This window comes from Drosophila novamexicana, unplaced genomic scaffold, assembly GCF_003285875.2.
Source record: "Drosophila novamexicana strain 15010-1031.04,08,12 unplaced genomic scaffold, DnovRS2.1 tig00000434-arrow-pilon, whole genome shotgun sequence".
NCBI lineage: Eukaryota > Metazoa > Arthropoda > Insecta > Diptera > Drosophilidae > Drosophila > Drosophila novamexicana.
In genome coordinates, this window is record NW_020824802.1 from 5,326,557 (window position 1) to 5,348,933 (window position 22,377).

At 48.8% G+C, this 22,377-nt stretch overlaps 2 long non-coding RNA genes across 2 annotated transcripts; both read right to left on the reverse strand.

Moving 5' to 3' along the window:
• Positions 1 to 7,829: 7,829 nt before the first annotated feature.
• LOC115760397 lies at positions 7,830 to 8,466 on the reverse strand. The gene is made up of 3 exons (XR_004017633.1): positions 8,404 to 8,466; positions 8,298 to 8,331; positions 7,830 to 8,210 (listed from the first exon to the last, which is right to left on the reverse strand). It is a non-coding gene; the product is annotated as an uncharacterized LOC115760397 (long non-coding RNA).
• A 6,630-nt stretch (positions 8,467 to 15,096) lies between these two features.
• On the reverse strand, positions 15,097 to 15,733 carry LOC115760398. The gene is made up of 3 exons (XR_004017634.1): positions 15,671 to 15,733; positions 15,565 to 15,598; positions 15,097 to 15,477 (listed from the first exon to the last, which is right to left on the reverse strand). It is a non-coding gene; the product is annotated as an uncharacterized LOC115760398 (long non-coding RNA).
• Between the last annotated feature and the right edge of the window lie 6,644 nt (positions 15,734 to 22,377).

The window sequence follows — 22,377 nt, forward strand, 5'->3', positions numbered from 1 at the left end:
TTATAAAAGAATTGTCCTAAGGGTACCCTTTTTAAGGTAACATTAAGCATTGTTTTTTTAGACGATTATTAAACAGGTCACCAGATTCGTTTCTAAGTTTTTTCTGATAATTTTTTAAGATTAAAACAAAGTTTTCATTAAATGTTGAATGGTTCAGCGGTATATAATATATTCTGCTCGGACACGATCTTAGTATTTATTGCATAAAAAGCTTGGTACGGATAACAAAGGGAGATATTTTCCACTTTTCGGTTTTGTACGGAGACTGAGCTAGAGAAACGTACACTAAAATGGCATTCCACCATTTGCGACTTTGGAAGGTCACTGCGCGTATTATGCCATGATGTTCGCTTTATCAGGCGCTGCAATAGAGATCCAATTCATGTCACACTGACGAATTAGCAGCAGTCCTGTGTCTGCTGATCACTTGCCATCAAGGCAAGAGTTACTGTCGTTGCCTTCCTCGAATTCCAAATGTCCTGTATCCAATGAGAGCTGCAACTTGCATCCATTCTTGGACCGATAAGACGATGCATACTTTCTTGGGAGACTGCAGATTTAGTGGGTTATGAAAAACACCACGACTGTTTTCAGTGAGGATTTTGAAATGTTCTTTATTCGGAACTCTGTCCGCTTCAAACAAAAGATGATCTGAGCTGTAAATGCTTGGGGCAAACACTTATATTTTCTTTTATAAAGTTTGTTAAGTTTACAACACCTAATGGTCCTTTCAGTCGTGAATTCTTTGTGTTGCATTTGACGTTATCGGTAGCATCGAGGGTTTACCTAGTTGGTTGCGTGCGATATTATCGGCCACGCCGATATCTTTTCGTCATATGGTCAGTGTATGCGGGGTGAAGCTGCGCCCACGGCGGAGCCCAAGGGTGGCAACGCCAGACTTGCTATCCACGGCGTCAAAAGCGACGATTGCTATTGGCCGCCCGGTTCGCTCTTAAAGAGAATAGAATAGAGTGGATCGCATGCCCTTGGTCGTCATTTGGGCCATTGACCCAAAAAAATGCAGCTGTGCAGCAACGGTGCACGCCTCGCCAATGTATGCGTGTGCCGAAATTCGGCATCGATGATGTTGCTGCCCAAATGTAAACGGAGTTCGACTTTGTCAGCGGTCCACAGCGGACGCACCGGCTCGTAGTTAAGAATTTTTGGATGTGGGATATTTTTTTTTGCCGGCCACGGAGCATGTGCTTAACCAAAAAGATAAAAATCAAGGGACATACATTTGTTATGGACGGGTTTTCTTTATTAGTCAATTGCTTAATCCGTATGTGCTAACGTATTGCAAAAGAAAAACACATAAAACTTAAGTGCGACGAAACGAACTAAAAAAAAAGGAAATAAAAATTAACGGTTCCGGCAACAAAGGGACCAGCTCCCGCACCAGAGAAGTCCACGAACATACCAAAAGCCAGGAATCGGCTCAGCAGCGCACACCAGCCATATCCGCGACGCCGCCAGCCAAGCGTCGGCGCAACCCTGAAGGCGACGAGACGAGCCACCAACGACCGGACGCCAACAACGAAGAAGCGGCCACAGGCGAGACCACGCCCACATCCTCCGAGTGAGTCCGTTCTATTTTGCCCATCCTCGTTAGAGCTCTTGGCAAAGAAATGATGGAGACTCCTGACCGTACTCCCTGAAAAAGAACAGATTATTTTTGTCGTTAGATTAAGTTTTTTGTATTTATTAATCATGTCTATACATACATAGGCACATACGCCGAGTTTCACTTTAGAGTGCGAACGGTGAGGGAATTTCCAAAGGTGATGCATCTGCGCATAAAAGATATAAATATAAAATTAACACTTGCGCGAACTATGTTCACATACTTACCTAATTGGAATTATCCATTTATATCGCCCCTTACCACCCCCAGAGAGCTCTTTAGGTAGGGTAAGGTAGAATTAAGCGATTTAATACAATTTATATCACCTACCTGTTGCACGACTGATTATCGTGACATACCCAGTTTTACGTAGTTGTATGGGCACATTGTTCCTAAATTGGCGCAACGATTGCCTCTTAATTGCCTCCGTGCGTGTTTTTTTTTGCGGCGACTAGCGATATCTTTGTAGAATTTCTTCGCCTGTTCCATTTGGTGCTGTTAAAATAAAAAAAAAGGAATTCTAGGAGATAAGAGAAAAATTTAGGCATTAATACACTTTGTCCATAAGTATAAATATAAATATGCAACATTAATACGCATCCGGGTAAGAAACGTCACGTGCATGAATATTAATTCATCTGGACGGAGACCTCGTGCAAATCAGAAAGAAAAAAAAGAAATATTAATGCCAATAATTATAAGAATGCACAAACCATTATACGCACCTGTGAAGCTAACCAAATATGAGATTCAAAATAGCTGCAAAGATAAATGCCATAAGCAATGATTATAATTGTTATACACTTAAAGAAAACGCAACCAATTATATACCGTATCTGATGAGAGAAATGTCCGGTTAAATTTTCTTCGATGGGGAGAGTTGGCATAATAGCCGGCACAGGCTGATGGCCATCTAATGGACAAAATGTGGGAGACGAGAAGGTGATCGTCTCATGGTTGGGCGGGTACGCTGGGTCCGGAACCAGGGCCCGATCTGGAAGAGTAAGGTGGATAAATAGTGTTTTTTGTTAATTTATATTGAGTGTCTCACCTTTGTTGTTTACATTTTCTTAGTTGTTACAGCTGTTTATTTTGTTCATGAGTTGGATGTTCCGATTGTTTGACGTTATCGATTTGTGGTTCGTTTTGCATAGTGTTGTGTAAGTCTGTTTTGTTACAGACGTGTAGCTTTGTTGTTATCGATTGTGCGGACTGCGGGCCAGGGACTACACCCAGAGAAACCGATAAGCCAGCCGGCGCGGCCCACCGAGAAACAAGCAGTTTCATAACAATATGGCGCCCAAATTGAAGAAGCACTCGGCTTCTTTGAAGAAAACGATTGCTTTGGCTTCAGGACCCACACCGCTGAAGTCTTATGTGGCACGAGTAGGGAGCTCATAATCGCGCAGCGAGGTTGAAGTACCACCACAACGTACAGAAACGCCGCCGGGAGAACTGGAGGAAGCATTCGTGCGAGGCAGGAACTCATCCCGACATGTACGCTGGAACTGCAGACAATTCGATCACGTCTTTAGAGACTGCCTGTCCAAGGAGCGGAAAATATTCTGCTATAGGTGTGGAAAACCGGACACTTTCTGCTCCCAGTGTGAAAACTGTCCGGGAAACCCCAGAGGGAGCGCGGTGATGGCAAACGCGGGGAAGCAGACGAGGGGTACCTACCAAAGCCAATAATCATTGAAAAGGAGACGGAGATATTAATATAAGCAAAGGAGGAACACGTAGGGGCTTACCGTATGAAGAACGTGTTCGGGCATACATGTCGGCCCGAAATAGAATTTTTGGTGAGCGACAGCCGGAAGGGATGACACTAGCCAGCCGGAGAGTGGTTAAGGCACGTGCGCGCTTCCGCAGACGCAGGATTACCCGGCGCCAGGTCGTCGAGGCGGTGAGACGGGAGGATAGTATAGACCCACGCGTATTCGCCGAAGTGGAAGTCGCCGGGGCCAAGATGAAAGGGCTGCTGGACACGGGGGCCTCAGTCAGTCTGTTGGGACGAGGATGCCGGGAGTTAGTGGAGAAACTGGGATGGGAAGCGCGGCCATACGAATCGATGGTGAGGACAGCGGCGGGTGCTAATCGCCCAATTTTAGGTCGCGTGGTTCTGCCTGTGAAATACGAGAATAGAAAGGAAGATATCGTATTTTACATGTGCCCGGACCTGCGACAGAAACTATACTTGGGAATCGACTTCTGGCGGGCCTTTGAGATTGTACCAGAGCTGCTCGGTCCGGTCAGAAAGCCCGGAACACCACCAGAGGCATCTGAGGTAACGGTAGCGAACACAGAGGTGGCATATTACCGGGACGACGACGACTGCGCGGCGGATTCGGAAATGTGGGACCTGGACAACGATCAGAAGAGTCAGTTGCAAAGCGTGAAGCGCAGATTTTTCCAATTTGAGAAGGATGGCCTAGGGAAAACTCACCTGCTGCAGCACCGAATTCAGCTGATCGAGGGAGCAGAACCCGTGAAGGACAGACATTATCCGCTGTCTTTGGCCAAACAGGAGATCGTGTGGGCCGAGGTGGATAAAATGCTAAAGTTAGGCATCATCGAGGAGAGTGACAGCCCCTGGAGCAACCGGACGACGGTGGTGATGAGGCCTGGGAAGAACAGGTTTTGCTTAGACGCCAGGAAACTAAACAGTGTGACGGTAAATGACGCTTACCCGCTTCCATGCATCGAGGGCATCCTATCGCGAATCGACGAGACTCATTTTATCTCTAGCGTCGACCTTAAGTTCGCGTTCTGGCAAATCGAGATTGAGGAGAAGAGCAGGGCGTATACGGCGTTTACCGTACCAGGGAGGCCGTTGTACCAGTTCGGCCACATGCCATTCGGGCTCTGCAACGCCGCTCAACAACTTTGTAGGCTCATGGACAAGGTAATCCCGGCGAATCTGAGGTCCAACGTGTTCGTATAACTAGACGATTTGCTGATAATATCGGCAGATTTTCCAACGCACCTAAAATATTTGGAACTGGTGGCCGAGTGTCTGAGGAACGCGAACCTAACCATAGGCATAGCGAAGTCAAAATTCTGCTTCCGCAACCTAAACTACCTGGGTTTCATCATAGGCGGCGGGACGCTGCGCATGGATCCGGGAAGAGTAGAAGGAATCCGGAACATTCCGAATCCGAGGACGGTCAAGGAACTACGAAGCTTCTTAGGTACAGCCGGGTGGTATCGACGATTCATAAAGAACTTCGCCGAGATCTCGGTACCGTTGACTGATGCCCTTAGGAAGAACTGGTAAATTTGTGTTGAGTGACGAGGCCATGGATGCCATAGAAAGCTTGAAGTTAGCCCTGACCACAGCTCCCGTGTTAGTTCACGCAGATTTTCGAAGACCATTCTTCATCCAATGCGACGCGTCTCACTACGGAATAGGAGCCGTGTTGTTCAAGTTAGACGACGAGCAACAGGAAAGGCCGATCGCATTCTTCTCGACCAAACTCAACAAGCACCACATCAACTATTCGGTGACCGAGAAGGAATGCCTAGCCGCCAAACTGGCCATACATCGATTCCAACCGTACGTGGAGATGATGCCGTTCACGGTAATCACCGATGCGAGCCTGCAGTGGATTATGAGTCTCAAAGACTTGAGCGGGAGATTAGCCAGGTGGTCCCTAGAACTGCAAGCGTTCCCTTTCTCCATGCAGTACCGCAAGGGAGCCGGCAACGTCGTCGCAGACACGTTGTCCCGAAGCGTGGAAGAGGTCATACTGACCCCAGAGGATCTGTTGGGATTTCTGACCCCGGAGTTCGAGAGCACCGAATATCGAGAGCTGATAAAAGAGGTGATGAGCCAACAAGGGTTGTTCTGTTCTGTTCTGTTCAAGTGGACCGTGAACGAGAGCTTGAAGGATGAGGTCGAGGGCACAAGTAAGAAGCTGGGTGCCGGAGTCGCTGATTGGTAGGACTCATCCAACAAGCACACGCGGACGAGACGTCAGCTCATGGAGGCATGAGGAAACGCTGCACGCACTGCGCAGGCGATATTATTGGCTCAACATGGCCATACAAGTCAAGGACTATGTACGGAAATGCGATACATGCAAAGAGACCAAGGAACAAAACTACCGGATGCAGGTCGGAATTGGGGAAGAAGTGCGCACCGACCGCCCCTTCCAGAAGCTATATAACGACTTCTTGGGGAAGCGTGGATATTCGTCGTCGTAGACCACTTCTCGAAATTTACCTTAAGGTGTTCTTCAAATTTGGCGTGCCGAAAGTGATCCATTCGGATAATGGACGATAATGGCATTACTCACCTGCGCAGAGCAACGCCGCCGAACGCGTGAACCGCACAGTGCTGTCTGCAATCAGAACCTACCTGGGTCAGGATCATCGGGATTGGGACGCGTACCTACCAGAGGTGGAAGTGGCGATCCGGAATGAGGTCCACAGCGCTACGGGAGTGACTCCGTTCTTCGCGGTCTTTGGACAGCAAATGTACCTGAATGGTTCCAGTTACAAACTGGCCATGAAGCTGAGATCGTTGTCCAATCACAGTATTTCTGACCTTGACGTGAAGGACAGACTGGCTGTAATCCGAAGCCAAGTCAAGGACCTGCACACCGCATACGAGCGAAGTCGCCAACGGTACGACCACCGCGCGCGCCAGCTCAATCTGGAACAGGACAGGAAGTGCTGAGGCGCAACTTCGCACTAAGCAGCTTCGGCAAAACCATCAATGCCAAGTTCGCCCGGAAATTCTTGAAGATCCGAGTCGTCCGAGCCGTGGGCACCAACGCCTACGAGTTAGAAGATATCCAGGGACGCGTGCTAGGCGTCTTCCACGCAAAAGATATACGAACATAATCGTAATTTGCTCACCTCCCTGCCAGGCAATGGCGGCGGCAGCGCCCGTCCTCCCTGTTTTTTTTTCTTTCGGGCAGTGCGAAAATATAGATTACTTGTCGTGAGTGTGGCCTACGTGGGGTATCGTTATTAGCCGGCTGGATCAATCCATGAAATGCGCACGCACATTCCTTGTATCGGTCATTCATGTCATTACAAGAATCTGCGTGGTGATGTTGCATTTGACGTTATCGGTAGCACCGAGGGCTTACCTAGTTGGTTGCGTGCGATATTATCGGCCACGCCGATATCTTTTCGTCATATGGTCAGAGTATGCGGGGTGAAGCTGCGCCCACGGCGGAGCCCAAACTTTTGAAGGATGGCAACGCCAGACTTGCGATCCACTTCGCCAAAAGCGACGATTGCTATTGGCCGCCCGGTTCGCTCTTAAAGAGAATATGAATAGAGTGGATCGCATGCCCTTGGTCGTCATTTGGGCCATTGACCCAAAAAAATGCAGCTGTGCAGCAACGGTGCCCGCCTCGCCAATGTATGCGTGTGCCGAAATTCGGCACCGATGATGTTGCTGCCCAAATGTAAACGGAGTTCGACTTTGTCAGCGGTCCACAGCGGACGCACCGGCTCGTAGTTAAGAATTTTTGGATGTGGGATATTTTTTTTTGCCGGCCACGGAGCATGTGCTTAACCAAAAAGATAAAAATCAAGGGACATACATTTGTTATGGACGGGTTTTCTTTATTAGTCAATTGCTTAATCCGTATGTGCTAACGTATTGCAAAAGAAAAACACATAAAACTTAAGTGCGACGAAACGAACTAAAAAAAAAAGGAAATAAAAATTAACGGTTCCGGCAACAAAGGGACCAGCTCCCGCACCAGAGAAGCCCACGAACATACCAAAAGCCAGGAATCGGCTCAGCAGCGCACACCAGCCATATCCGCGACGCCGCCAGCCAAGCGTCGGCGCAACCCTGAAGGCGACGAGACGAGCCACCAACGACCGGACGCCAACAACGAAGAAGCGGCCACAGGCGAGACCACGCCCACATCCTCCGAGTGAGTCCGTTCTATTTTGCCCATCCTCGTTAGAGCTCTTGGCAAAGAAATGATGGAGACTCCTGACCGTACTCCCTGAAAAAGAACAGATTATTTTTGTCGTTAGATTAAGTTTTTTGTATTTATTAATCATGTCTATACATACATAGGCACATACGCCGAGTTTCACTTTAGAGTGCGAACGGTGAGGGAATTTCCAAAGGTGATGCATTTGCGCATAAAAGATATAAATATAAAATTAACACTTGCGCGAACTATGCTCACATACTTACCTAATTGGAATTATCCATTTATATCGCCCCTTACCACCCCCAGAGAGCTCTTTAGGTAGGGTAAGGTAGAATTAAGCGATTTAATACAATTTATATCACCTACCTGTTGCACGACTGATTATCGTGACATACCCAGTTTTACGTAGTTGTGTGGGCACATTGTTCCTAAATTGGCGCAACGATTGCCTCTTAATTGCCTCCGTGCGTGTTTTTTTTTGCGGCGACTAGCGATATCTTTGTAGAATTTCTTCGCCTGTTCCATTTGGTGCTGTTAAAATAAAAAAAAAGGAATTCTAGGAGATAAGAGAAAAATTTAGGCATTAATACACTTTGTCCATAAGTATAAATATAAATATGCAACATTAATACGCATCCGGGTAAGAAACGTCACGTGCATGAATATTAATTCATCTGGACGGAGACCTCGTGCAAATCAGAAAGAAATAAAAGAAATATTAATGCCAATAATTATAAGAATGCACAAACCATTATACGCACCTGTGAAGCTAACCAAATATGAGATTCGAAATAGCTGCAAAGATAAATGCCATAAGCAATGATTATAATTGTTATACACTTAAAGAAAACGCAACCAATTATATACCGTATCTGATGAGAGAAATGTCCGGTTAAATTTTCTTCGATGGGGAGAGTTGGCATAATAGCCGGCACAGGCTGATGGCCATCTAATGGACAAAATGTGGGAGACGAGTAGGTGATCGTCTCATGGTTGGGCGGGTACGCTGGGTCCGGAACCAGGGCCCGATCTGGAAGAGTAAGGTGGATAAATAGTGTTTTTTGTTAATTTATATTGAGTGTCTCACCTTTGTTGTTTACATTTTCTTAGTTGTTACAGCTGTTTATTTTGTTCATGAGTTGGATGTTCCGATTGTTTGACGTTATCGATTTGTGGTTCGTTTTGCATAGTGTTGTGTAAGTCTGTTTTGTTGCAGACGTGTAGCTTTGTTGTTATCGATTGTGCGGACTGCGGGCCAGGGACTACACCCAGAGAAACCGATAAGCCAGCCGGCGCGGCCCACCGAGAAACAAGCAGTTTCGTAACAATATGGCGCCCAAGCACTCGGCTTCTTTGAAGAAAACGATTGCTTTGGCTTCAGGACCCACACCGCTGAAGTCTTATGTGGCACGAGTAGGGAGCTCATAATCGCGCAGCGTGTAGTGGAATCCGAGAATCACGACGGAAGTAGAGAATATCTATAAACATGAGAAGTTTTCTTGTAGTGGTTGATGACGGTAAGTCACGTTCGCATGTTGGCGAAACGTTCGCGACCGTTTATCGGTAGGTCTTACTAGAGTTTGTTTATTGTTTTCTATTTGTTTTGTCCACTCTGTGCTAACGCTGGGATGTGCTGGCCGTAGTTAAATGAGCTTCGGTGACAGGTGACCCAGGACGATATAAAGCCGATCCAGAGCCACACCTGACACACAGCATACCTTAAGGGTGCCCAGAAGTGTGACAGAAACCAAATAGTCTTCAAGGTAGTGTTCCTTGAATGCCGTTCGTCAGTCAAACTGACGAACTGAGCATTTGACGAATGCTTAAGTGTTGTCCATTGTCCAGATTATGCGTAGATTAGTTAGCCTGATTTGTCTTCTCTCCCCCAAGTATTTGAAATTAATTAGAAGGAAAAAAATGTAATTTTGTGAATATTCTTGTGGTCGATGTGTATGAAATTATTATTCTTTATTAGTAAGATTTGTTAGTGGGTGTTTATTTATTTATTAATTTATTAGGAATATTGGTAACGTTTTTTTTTTAAGAGACAGATCCCTAAAGAGGGTCACCTGGTAGACTTGGAGAAAGAATTGGCGCAACAAGATAAGCCTCCACGAAACCTGGAGTTCCCAAAAGCCCGAATAACCGCCATTTTCGAGTAGAGGACCGGAGAGCGGATGATTTTCAACCGGAGGAGGCGTACGCCAACGTGAAGCTCGAGCGGTGGAGCGTCAAGTTTGACGGCGAGGACGCGATACAATCGGTCGAAGACTTCGTGTTCCGCCTGGAGTTCCTGCAAAGGCGGGCAATGCCCGTGGAAGGGGGTCCTGCGTGGTTTCCACCTGCTCCTGACCGGCCGTGCCCACGAGTGGTATTGGATGCACGTGTGGCATTCTAGGGTCGACAGCTGGATGCAACTGCGACAGGCCCTTTTGGACAGGTTCCGGGGCTACCAGACGGAACACGATGTGATGCAGGAGCTATTACAATGAGAGCAACAGGTCAGCGAAGGGGTGGATGATTATATACACCACATGCTCGCCGCGCGATTCCTGAAGCCGCTGAGAGACCGCGAGCTGGTGAAGATTATAAGGCTTGGTTTGAAAGAAAGTCTGGCGAAATATATCTATGCCATGGACGTACTCACCGTGGATGAACTGGGGCAAGAGTGCCTAGAAGTGGAGAGGCACATGGGTCGCAGAAGCCGGACGGGTTACCTGAACCCGTCGCGTTGTCCACAAGGAACGAGGCCCGTAGTCCACGAGGTTGAAGTACCACCACAACGTACAGAAACGCCGCCGGGAGAACTGGAGGAAGCATTCGTGCGAGGCAGGAACTCATCCCGACATGTACGCTGGAACTGCAGACAATTCGATCACGTCTTTAGAGACTGCCTGTCCAAGGAGCGGAAAATATTCTGCTATAGGTGTGGAAAACCGGACACTTTCTGCTCCCAGTGTGAAAACTGTCCGGGAAACCCCAGAGGGAGCGCGGTGATGGCAAACGCGGGGAAGCAGACGAGGGATACCTACCAAAGCCAATAATCATTGAAAAGGAGACGGAGATATTAATATAAGCAAAGGAGGAACACTTAGGGGCTTACCGTATGAAGAACGTGTTCGGGCATACATGTCGGCCCGAAATAGAATTTTTGGTGAGCGACAGCCGGAAGGGATGACACTAGCCAGCCGGAGAGTGGTTAAGGCACGTGCGCGCTTCCGCAGACGCAGGATTACCCGGCGCCAGGTCGTCGAGGCGGTGAGACGGGAGGATAGTATAGACCCACGCGTATTCGCCGAAGTGGAAGTCGCCGGGGCCAAGATGAAAGGGCTGCTGGACACGGGGGCCTCAGTCAGTCTGTTGGGACGAGGATGCCGGGAGTTAGTAGAGAAACTGGGATGGGAAGCGCGGCCATACGAATCGATGGTGAGGACAGCGGCGGGTGCTAATCGCCCAATTTTAGGTCGCGTGGTTCTGCCTGTGAAATACGAGAATAGAAAGGAAGATATCGTATTTTACATGTGCCCGGACCTGCGACAGAAACTATACTTGGGAATCGACTTCTGGCGGGCCTTTGAGATTGTACCAGAGCTGCTCGGTCCGGCCAGAAAGCCCGGAACACCACCAGAGGCATCTGAGGTAACGGTAGCGAACACAGAGGTGGCATATTACCGGGACGACGACGACTGCGCGGCGGATTCGGAAATGTGGGACCTGGACAACGATCAGAAGAGTCAGTTGCAAAGCGTGAAGCGCAGATTTTTCCAATTTGAGAAGGATGGCCTAGGGAAAACTCACCTGCTGCAGCACCGAATTCAGCTGATCGAGGGAGCAGAACCCGTGAAGGACAGACATTATCCGCTGTCTTTGGCCAAACAGGAGATCGTGTGGGCCGAGGTGGATAAAATGCTAAAGTTAGGCATCATCGAGGAGAGTGACAGCCCCTGGAGCAACCGGACGACGGTGGTGATGAGGCCTGGGAAGAACAGGTTTTGCTTAGACGCCAGGAAACTAAACAGTGTGACGGTAAATGACGCTTACCCGCTTCCATGCATCGAGGGCATCCTATCGCGAATCGACGAGACTCATTTTATCTCTAGCGTCGACCTTAAGTTCGCGTTCTGGCAAATCGAGATTGAGGAGAAGAGCAGGGCGTATACGGCGTTTACCGTACCAGGGAGGCCGTTGTACCAGTTCGGCCACATGCCATTCGGGCTCTGCAACGCCGCTCAACAACTTTGTAGGCTCATGGACAAGGTAATCCCGGCGAATCTGAGGTCCAACGTGTTCGTATAACTAGACGATTTGCTGATAATATCGGCAGATTTTCCAACGCACCTAAAATATTTGGAACTGGTGGCCGAGTGTCTGAGGAACGCGAACCTAACCATAGGCATAGCGAAGTCAAAATTCTGCTTCCGCAACCTAAACTACCTGGGTTTCATCATAGGCGGCGGGACGCTGCGCATGGATCCGGGAAGAGTAGAAGGAATCCGGAACATTCCGAATCCGAGGACGGTCAAGGAACTACGAAGCTTCTTAGGTACAGCCGGGTGGTATCGACGATTCATAAAGAACTTCGCCGAGATCTCGGTACCGTTGACTGATGCCCTTAGGAAGAACTGGTAGATTTGTGTTGAGTGACGAGGCCATGGATGCCATAGAAAGCTTGAAGTTAGCCCTGACCACAGCTCCCGTGTTAGTTCACGCAGATTTTCGAAGACCATTCTTCATCCAATGCGACGCGTCTCACTACGGAATAGGAGCCGTGTTGTTCAAGTTAGACGACGAGCAACAGGAAAGGCCGATCGCATTCTTCTCGACCAAACTCAACAAGCACCACATCAACTATTCGGTGACCGAGAAGGAATGCCTAGCCGCCAAACTGGCCATACATCGATTCCAACCGTACGTGGAGATGATGCCGTTCACGGTAATCACCGATCATGCGAGCCTGCAGTGGATTATGAGTCTCAAAGACTTGAGCGGGAGATTAGCCAGGTGGTCCCTAGAACTGCAAGCGTTCCCTTTCTCCATGCAGTACCGCAAGGGAGCCGGCAACGTCGTCGCAGACACGTTGTCCCGAAGCGTGGAAGAGGTCATACTGACCCCAGAGGATCTGTTGGGATTTCTGACCCCGGAGTTCGAGAGCACCGAATATCGAGAGCTGATAAAAGAGGTGATGAGCCAACAAGGGTTGTTCTGTTCTGTTCTGTTCAAGTGGACCGTGAACGAGAGCTTGAAGGATGAGGTCGAGGGCACAAGTAAGAAGCTGGGTGCCGGAGTCGCTGATTGGTAGGACTCATCCAACAAGCACACGCGGATGAGACGTCAGCTCATGGAGGCATGAGGAAACGCTGCACGCGCTGCGCAGGCGATATTATTGGCTCAACATGGCCATACAAGTCAAGGACTATGTACGGAAATGCGATACATGCAAAGAGACCAAGGAACAAAACTACCGGATGCAGGTCGGAATTGGGGAAGAAGTGCGCACCGACCGCCCCTTCCAGAAGCTATATAACGACTTCTTGGGGAAGCGTAGATATTCGTCGTCGTAGACCACTTCTCGAAATTTACCTTAAGGTGTTCTTCAAATTTGGCGTGCCGAAAGTGATCCATTCGGATAATGGACGATAATGGCATTACTCACCTGCGCAGAGCAACGCCGCCGAACGCGTGAACCGCACAGTGCTGTCTGCAATCAGAACCTACCTGGGTCAGGATCATCGGGATTGGGACGCGTACCTACCAGAGGTGGAAGTGGCGATCCGGAATGAGGTCCACAGCGCTACGGGAGTGACTCCGTTCTTCGCGGTCTTTGGACAGCAAATGTACCTGAATGGTTCCAGTTACAAACTGGCCAGGAAGCTGAGATCGTTGTCCAATCACAGTATTTCTGACCTTGACGTGAAGGACAGACTGGCTGTAATCCGAAGCCAAGTCAAGGACCTGCACACCGCATACGAGCGAAGTCGCCAACGGTACGACCACCGCGCGCGCCAGCTCAATCTGGAACAGGACAGGAAGTGCTGAGGCGCAACTTCGCACTAAGCAGCTTCGGCAAAACCATCAATGCCAAGTTCGCCCGGAAATTCTTGAAGATCCGAGTCGTCCAAGCCGTGGGCACCAACGCCTACGAGTTAGAAGATATCCAGGGACGCGTGCTAGGCGTCTTCCACGCAAAAGATATACGAACATAATCGTAATTTGCTCACCTCCCTGCCAGGCAATGGCGGCGGCAGCGCCCGTCCTCCCTGTTTTTTTTTCTTTCGGGCAGTGCGAAAATATAGATTACTTGTCGTGAGTGTGGCCTACGTGGGGTATCGTTATTAGCCGGCTGGATCAATCCATGAAATGCGCACGCACATTCCTTGTAACGGTCATTCATGTCATTACAAGAATCTGCGTGGTGATGTTGCATTTGACGTTATCGGTAGCACCGAGGGCTTACCTAGTTGGTTGCGTGCGATATTATCGGCCACGCCGATATCTTTTCGTCATATGGTCAGAGTATGCGGGGTGAAGCTGCGCCCACGGCGGAGCCCAAACTTTTGAAGGATGGCAACGCCAGACTTGAAATCCACTTCGCCAAAAGCGACGATTGCTATTGGCCGCCCGGTTCGCTCTTAAAGAGAATATGAATAGAGTGGATCGCATGCCCTTGGTCGTCATTTGGGCCATTGACCCAAAAAAATGCAGCTGTGCAGCAACGGTGCCCGCCTCGCCAATGTATGCGTGTGCCGAAATTCGGCACCGATGATGTTGCTGCCCAAATGTAAACGGAGTTCGACTTTGTCAGCGGTCCACAGCGGACGCACCGGCTCGTAGTTAAGAATTTTTGGATGTGGGATATTTTTTTTTGCCGGCCACGGAGCATGTGCTTAACCAAAAAGATAAAAATCAAGGGACATACATTTGTTATGGACGGGTTTTCTTTATTAGTCAATTGCTTAATCCGTATGTGCTAACGTATTGCAAAAGAAAAACACATAAAACTTAAGTGCGACGAAACGAACTAAAAAAAAAAGGAAATAAAAATTAACGGTTCCGGCAACAAAGGGACCAGCTCCCGCACCAGAGAAGCCCACGAACATACCAAAAGCCAGGAATCGGCTCAGCAGCGCACACCAGCCATATCCGCGACGCCGCCAGCCAAGCGTCGGCGCAACCCTGAAGGCGACGAGACGAGCCACCAACGACCGGACGCCAACAACGAAGAAGCGGCCACAGGCGAGACCACGCCCACATCCTCCGAGTGAGTCCGTTCTATTTTGCCCATCCTCGTTAGAGCTCTTGGCAAAGAAATGATGGAGACTCCTGACCGTACTCCCTGAAAAAGAACAGATTATTTTTGTCGTTAGATTAAGTTTTTTGTATTTATTAATCATGTCTATACATACATAGGCACATACGCCGAGTTTCACTTTAGAGTGCGAACGGTGAGGGAATTTCCAAAGGTGATGCATTTGCGCATAAAAGATATAAATATAAAATTAACACTTGCGCGAACTATGCTCACATACTTACCTAATTGGAATTATCCATTTATATCGCCCCTTACCACCCCCAGAGAGCTCTTTAGGTAGGGTAAGGTAGAATTAAGCGATTTAATACAATTTATATCACCTACCTGTTGCACGACTGATTATCGTGACATACCCAGTTTTACGTAGTTGTGTGGGCACATTGTTCCTAAATTGGCGCAACGATTGCCTCTTAATTGCCTCCGTGCGTGTTTTTTTTTGCGGCGACTAGCGATATCTTTGTAGAATTTCTTCGCCTGTTCCATTTGGTGCTGTTAAAATAAAAAAAAAGGAATTCTAGGAGATAAGAGAAAAATTTAGGCATTAATACACTTTGTCCATAAGTATAAATATAAATATGCAACATTAATACGCATCCGGGTAAGAAACGTCACGTGCATGAATATTAATTCATCTGGACGGAGACCTCGTGCAAATCAGAAAGAAATAAAAGAAATATTAATGCCAATAATTATAAGAATGCACAAACCATTATACGCACCTGTGAAGCTAACCAAATATGAGATTCGAAATAGCTGCAAAGATAAATGCCATAAGCAATGATTATAATTGTTATACACTTAAAGAAAACGCAACCAATTATATACCGTATCTGATGAGAGAAATGTCCGGTTAAATTTTCTTCGATGGGGAGAGTTGGCATAATAGCCGGCACAGGCTGATGGCCATCTAATGGACAAAATGTGGGAGACGAGTAGGTGATCGTCTCATGGTTGGGCGGGTACGCTGGGTCCGGAACCAGGGCCCGATCTGGAAGAGTAAGGTGGATAAATAGTGTTTTTTGTTAATTTATATTGAGTGTCTCACCTTTGTTGTTTACATTTTCTTAGTTGTTACAGCTGTTTATTTTGTTCATGAGTTGGATGTTCCGATTGTTTGACGTTATCGATTTGTGGTTCGTTTTGCATAGTGTTGTGTAAGTCTGTTTTGTTACAGACGTGTAGCTTTGTTGTTATCGATTGTGCGGACTGCGGGCCAGGGACTACACCCAGAGAAACCGATAAGCCAGCCGGCGCGGCCCACCGAGAAACAAGCAGTTTCGTAACAATATGGCGCCCAAATTGAAGAAGCACTCGGCTTCTTTGAAGAAAACGATTGCTTTGGCTTCAGGACCCACACCGCTGAAGTCTTATGTGGCACGAGTAGGGAGCTCATAATCGCGCAGCGTGTAGTGGAATCCGAGAATCACGACGGAAGTAGAGAATATCTATAAACATGATAAGTTTTCTTGTAGTGGTTGATGACGGTAAGTCACGTTCGCATGTTGGCGAAACGTTCGCGACCGTTTATCGGTAGGTCTTACTAGAGTTTGTTTATTGTTTTCTATTTGTTTTGTCCACTCTGTGCTAACGCTGGGATGTGCTGGCCGTAGTTAAATGAGCTTCGGTGACAGGTGACCCAGGACGATATAAGGCCGATCCAGAGCCACACCTGACACACAGCATACCTTAAGGGTGCCCAGAAGTGTGACAGAAACCAAATAGTCTTCAAGGTAGTGTTCCTTGAATGCCGTTCGTCAGTCAAACTGACGAACTGAGCATTTGACGAATGCTTAAGTGTTGTCCATTGTCCAGATTATGCGTAGATTAGTAAGCCTGTGTTAGGATTTGTCTTCTCTCCCCCAAGTATTTGAAATTAATTAGAAGGAAAAAAATTTAATTTTGTGAATATTCTTGTGGTCGATGTGTATGAAATTATTATTCTTTATTAGTAAGATTTGTTAGTGGGTGTTTATTTATTTATTAATTTATTAGGAATATTGGTAACGTTTTTTTTTAAGAGACAGATCCCTAAAGAGGGTCACCTGGTAGACTTGGAGAAAGAATTGGCGCAACAAGATAAGCCTCCACGAAACCTGGAGTTCCCAAAAGCCCGAATAACCGCCATTTCCGAGTAGAGGACCGGAGAGCGGATGATTTTCAACCGGAGGAGGCGTACGCCAACGTGAAGCTCGAGCGGTGGAGCGTCAAGTTTGACGGCGAGGACGCGATACAATCGGTCGAAGACTTCGTGTTCCGCCTGGAGTTCCTGCAAAGGCGGGCAATGCCCGTGGAAGGGGGTCCTGCGTGGTTTCCACCTGCTCCTGACCGGCCGTGCCCACGAGTGGTATTGGATGCACGTGCGGCATTCTAGGGTCGACAGCTGGATGCAACTGCGACAGGCCCTTTTGGACAGGTTCCGGGGCTACCAGACGGAACACGATGTGATGCAGGAGCTATTACAATGAGAGCAACAGGTCAGCGAAGGGGTGGATGATTATATACACCACATGCTCGCCGCGCGATTCCTGAAGCCGCTGAGAGACCGCGAGCTGGTGAAGATTATAAGGCTTGGTTTGAAAGAAAGTCTGGCGAAATATATCTATGCCATGGACGTACTCACCGTGGATGAACTGGGGCAAGAGTGCCTAGAAGTGGAGAGGCACATGGGTCGCAGAAGCCGGACGGGTTACCTGAACCCGTCGCGTTGTCCACAAGGAACGAGGCCCGTAGTCCACGAGGTTGAAGTACCACCACAACGTACAGAAACGCCGCCGGGAGAACTGGAGGAAGCATTCGTGCGAGGCAGGAACTCATCCCGACATGTACGCTGGAACTGCAGACAATTCGATCACGTCTTTAGAGACTGCCTGTCCAAGGAGCGGAAAATATTCTGCTATAGGTGTGGAAAACCGGACACTTTCTGCTCCCAGTGTGAAAACTGTCCGGGAAACCCCAGAGGGAGCGCGGTGATGGCAAACGCGGGGAAGCAGACGAGGGGTACCTACCAAAGCCAATAATCATTGAAAAGGAGACGGAGATATTAATATAAGCAAAGGAGGAACACTTAGGGGCTTACCGTATGAAGAACGTGTTCGGGCATACATGTCGGCCCGAAATAGAATTTTTGGTGAGCGACAGCCGGAAGGGATGACACTAGCCAGCCGGAGAGTGGTTAAGGCACGTGCGCGCTTCCGCAGACGCAGGATTACCCGGCGCCAGGTCGTCGAGGCGGTGAGACGGGAGGATAGTATAGACCCACGCGTATTCGCCGAAGTGGAAGTCGCCGGGGCCAAGATGAAAGGGCTGCTGGACACGGGGGCCTCAGTCAGTCTGTTGGGACGAGGATGCCGGGAGTTAGTGGAGAAACTGGGATGGGAAGCGCGGCCATACGAATCGATGGTGAGGACAGCGGCGGGTGCTAATCGCCCAATTTTAGGTCGCGTGGTTCTGCCTGTGAAATACGAGAATAGAAAGGAAGATATCGTATTTTACATGTGCCCGGACCTGCGACAGAAACTATACTTGGGAATCGACTTCTGGCGGGCCTTTGAGATTGTACCAGAGCTGCTCGGTCCGGCCAGAAAGCCCGGAACACCACCAGAGGCATCTGAGGTAACGGTAGCGAACACAGAGGTGGCATATTACCGGGACGACGACGACTGCGCGGCGGATTCGGAAATGTGGGACCTGGACAACGATCAGAAGAGTCAGTTGCAAAGCGTGAAGCGCAGATTTTTCCAATTTGAGAAGGATGGCCTAGGGAAAACTCACCTGCTGCAGCACCGAATTCAGCTGATCGAGGGAGCAGAACCCGTGAAGGACAGACATTATCCGCTGTCTTTGGCCAAACAGGAGATCGTGTGGGCCAAGGTGGATAAAATGCTAAAGTTAGGCATCATCGAGGAGAGTGACAGCCCCTGGAGCAACCGGACGACGGTGGTGATGAGGCCTGGGAAGAACAGGTTTTGCTTAGACGCCAGGAAACTAAACAGTGTGACGGTAAATGACGCTTACCCGCTTCCATGCATCGAGGGCATCCTATCGCGAATCGACGAGACTCATTTTATCTCTAGCGTCGACCTTAAGTTCGCGTTCTGGCAAATCGAGATTGAGGAGAAGAGCAGGGCGTATACGGCGTTTACCGTACCAGGGAGGCCGTTGTACCAGTTCGGCCACATGCCATTCGGGCTCTGCAACGCCGCTCAACAACTTTGTAGGCTCATAGACAAGGTAATCCCGGCGAATCTGAGGTCCAACGTGTTCGTATAACTGGACGATTTGCTGATAATATCGGCAGATTTTCCAACGCACCTAAAATATTTGGAACTGGTGGCCGAGTGTCTGAGGAACGCGAACCTAACCATAGGCATAGCGAAGTCAAAATTCTGCTTCCGCAACCTAAACTACCTGGGTTTCATCATAGGCGGCGGGACGCTGCGCATGGATCCGGGAAGAGTAGAAGGAATCCGGAACATTCCGAATCCGAGGACGGTCAAGGAACTACGAAGCTTCTTAGGTACAGCCGGGTGGTATCGACGATTCATAAAGAACTTCGCCGAGATCTCGGTACCGTTGACTGATGCCCTTAGGAAGAACTGGTAGATTTGTGTTGAGTGACGAGGCCATGGATGCCATAGAAAGCTTGAAGTTAGCCCTGACCACAGCTCCGGTGTTAGTTCACGCAGATTTTCGAAGACCATTCTTCATCCAATGCGACGCGTCTCACTACGGAATAGGAGCCGTGTTGTTCAAGTTAGACGACGAGCAACAGGAAAGGCCGATCGCATTCTTCGACCATTCGACCAAACTCAACAAGCACCACATCAACTATTCGGTGACCGAGAAGGAATGCCTAGCCGCCAAACTGGCCATACATCGATTCTCCGTACGTGGAGATGATGCCGTTCACGGTAATCACCGATCATGCGAGCTTGCAGTGGATTATGAGTCTCAAAGACTTGAGCGGGAGATTAGCCAGGTGGTCCCTAGAACTGCAAGCGTTCCCTTTCTCCATGCAGTACCGCAAGGGAGCCGGCAACGTCGTCGCAGACACGTTGTCCCGAAGCGTGGAAGAGGTCATACTGACCCCAGAGGATCTGTTGGGATTTCTGACCCCGGAGTTCGAGAGCACCGAATATCGAGAGCTGATAAAAGAGGTGATGAGCCAACAAGGGTTGTTTCCGGATCTTAGAGTGCAGAACGGACTTCTGTTCAAGTGGACCGTGAACGAGAGCTTGAAGGATGAGGTCGAGGGCACAAGTTAGAAGCTGGGTGCCGGAGTCGCTGATTGGTAGAACTCATCCAACAAGCACACGCGGACGAGACGTCAGCTCATGGAGGCATGAGGAAAACGCTGCACGCGCTGCGCAGGCGATATTATTGGCTCAACATGGCCATACAAGTCAAGGACTATGTACGGAAATGCGATACATGCAAAGAGACCAAGGAACAAAACTACCGGATGCAGGTCGGAATTGGGGAAGAAGTGCGCACCGACCGCCCCTTCCAGAAGCTATATAACGACTTCTTGGGAAGCGTGGATATTCGTCGTCGTAGACCACTTCTCGAAATTTACCTTAAGGTGTTCTTCAAATTTGGCGTGCCGAAAGTGATCCATTCGGATAATGGACGATAATGGCATTACTCACCTGCGCAGAGCAACGCCGCCGAACGCGTGACCCGCACAGTGCTGTCTGCAATCAGAACCTACCTGGGTCAGGATCATCGGGATTGGGACGCGTACCTACCAGAGGTGGAAGTGGCGATCCGGAATGAGGTCCACAGCGCTACGGGAGTGACTCCGTTCTTCGCGGTCTTTGGACAGCAAATGTACCTGAATGGTTCCAGTTACAAACTGGCCAGGAAGCTGAGATCGTTGTCCAATCACAGTATTTCTGACCTTGACGTGAAGGACAGACTGGCTGTAATCCGAAGCCAAGTCAAGGACCTGCACACCGCATACGAGCGAAGTCGCCAACGGTACGACCACCGCGCGCGCCACCTCAATCTGGAACAGGACAGGAAGTGCTGAGGCGCAACTTCGCACTAAGCAGCTTCGGCAAAACCATCAATGCCAAGTTCGCCCGGAAATTCTTGAAGATCCGAGTCGTCCGAGCCGTGGGCACCAACGCCTACGAGTTAGAAGATATCCAGGGACGCGTGCTAGGCGTCTTCCACGCAAAAGATATACGAACATAATCGTAATTTGCTCACCTCCCTGCCAGGCAATGGCGGCGGCAGCGCCCGTCGCCCTGTTTTTTTTCTTTCCGGCAGTGCGAAAATATAGATTACTTGTCGTGAGTGTGGCCTACGTGGGGTATCGTTATTAGCCGGCTGGATCAATCCATGAAATGCGCACGCACATTCCTTGTAACGGTCATTCATGTCATTACAAGAATCTGCGTGGTGATGTTGCATTTGACGTTATCGGTAGCACCGAGGGTTTACCTAGTTGGTTGCGTGCGATATTATCGGCCACGCCGATATCTTTTCGTCATATGGTCAGAGTATGCGGGGTGAAGCTGCGCCCACGGCGGAGCCCAAATTTTTGAAGGATGGCAACGCCAGACTTGCGATCCACTTCGCCAAAAGCGACGATTGCTATTGGCCGCCCGGTTCGCTCTTAAAGAGAATATGAATAGAGTGGATCGCATGCCCTTGGTCGTCATTTGGGCCATTGACCCAAACAAATGCAGCTGTGCAGCAACGGTGCCCGCCTCGCCAATGTATGCGTGTGCCGAAATTCGGCACCGATGATGTTGCTGCCCAAATGTAAACGGAGTTCGACTTTGTCAGCGGTCCACAGCGGACGCACCGGCTCGTAGTTAAGAATTTTTGGATGTGGGATATTTTTTTTTGCCGGCCACGGAGCATGTGCTTAACCAAAAAGATAAAAATCAAGGGACATACATTTGTTATGGACGGGTTTTCTTTATTAGTCAATTGCTTAATCCGTATGTGCTAACGTATTGCAAAAGAAAAACACATAAAACTTAAGTGCGACGAAACGAACTAAAAAAAAAAGGAAATAAAAATTAACGGTTCCGGCAACAAAGGGACCAGCTCCCGCACCAGAGAAGCCCACGAACATACCAAAAGCCAGGAATCGGCTCAGCAGCGCACACCAGCCATATCCGCGACGCCGCCAGCCAAGCGTCGGCGCAACCCTGAAGGCGACGAGACGAGCCACCAACGACCGGACGCCAACAACGAAGAAGCGGCCACAGGCGAGACCACGCCCACATCCTCCGAGTGAGTCCGTTCTATTTTGCCCATCCTCGTTAGAGCTCTTGGCAAAGAAATGATGGAGACTCCTGACCGTACTCCCAGAAAAAATAACAGATTTTTTTTTGTCGTTAGATTTAGTTTCTTCGTATTTATTAATCATGTCTATACATACATAGGCACTTACGCCGAGTTTCACTTTAGAGTGCGAACGGTGAGGGAATTTCCAAAGGTGATGCATCTGCGCATAAAAGATATAAATATAAAATTAACACTTGCGCGAACTATGCTCACATACTTACCTAATT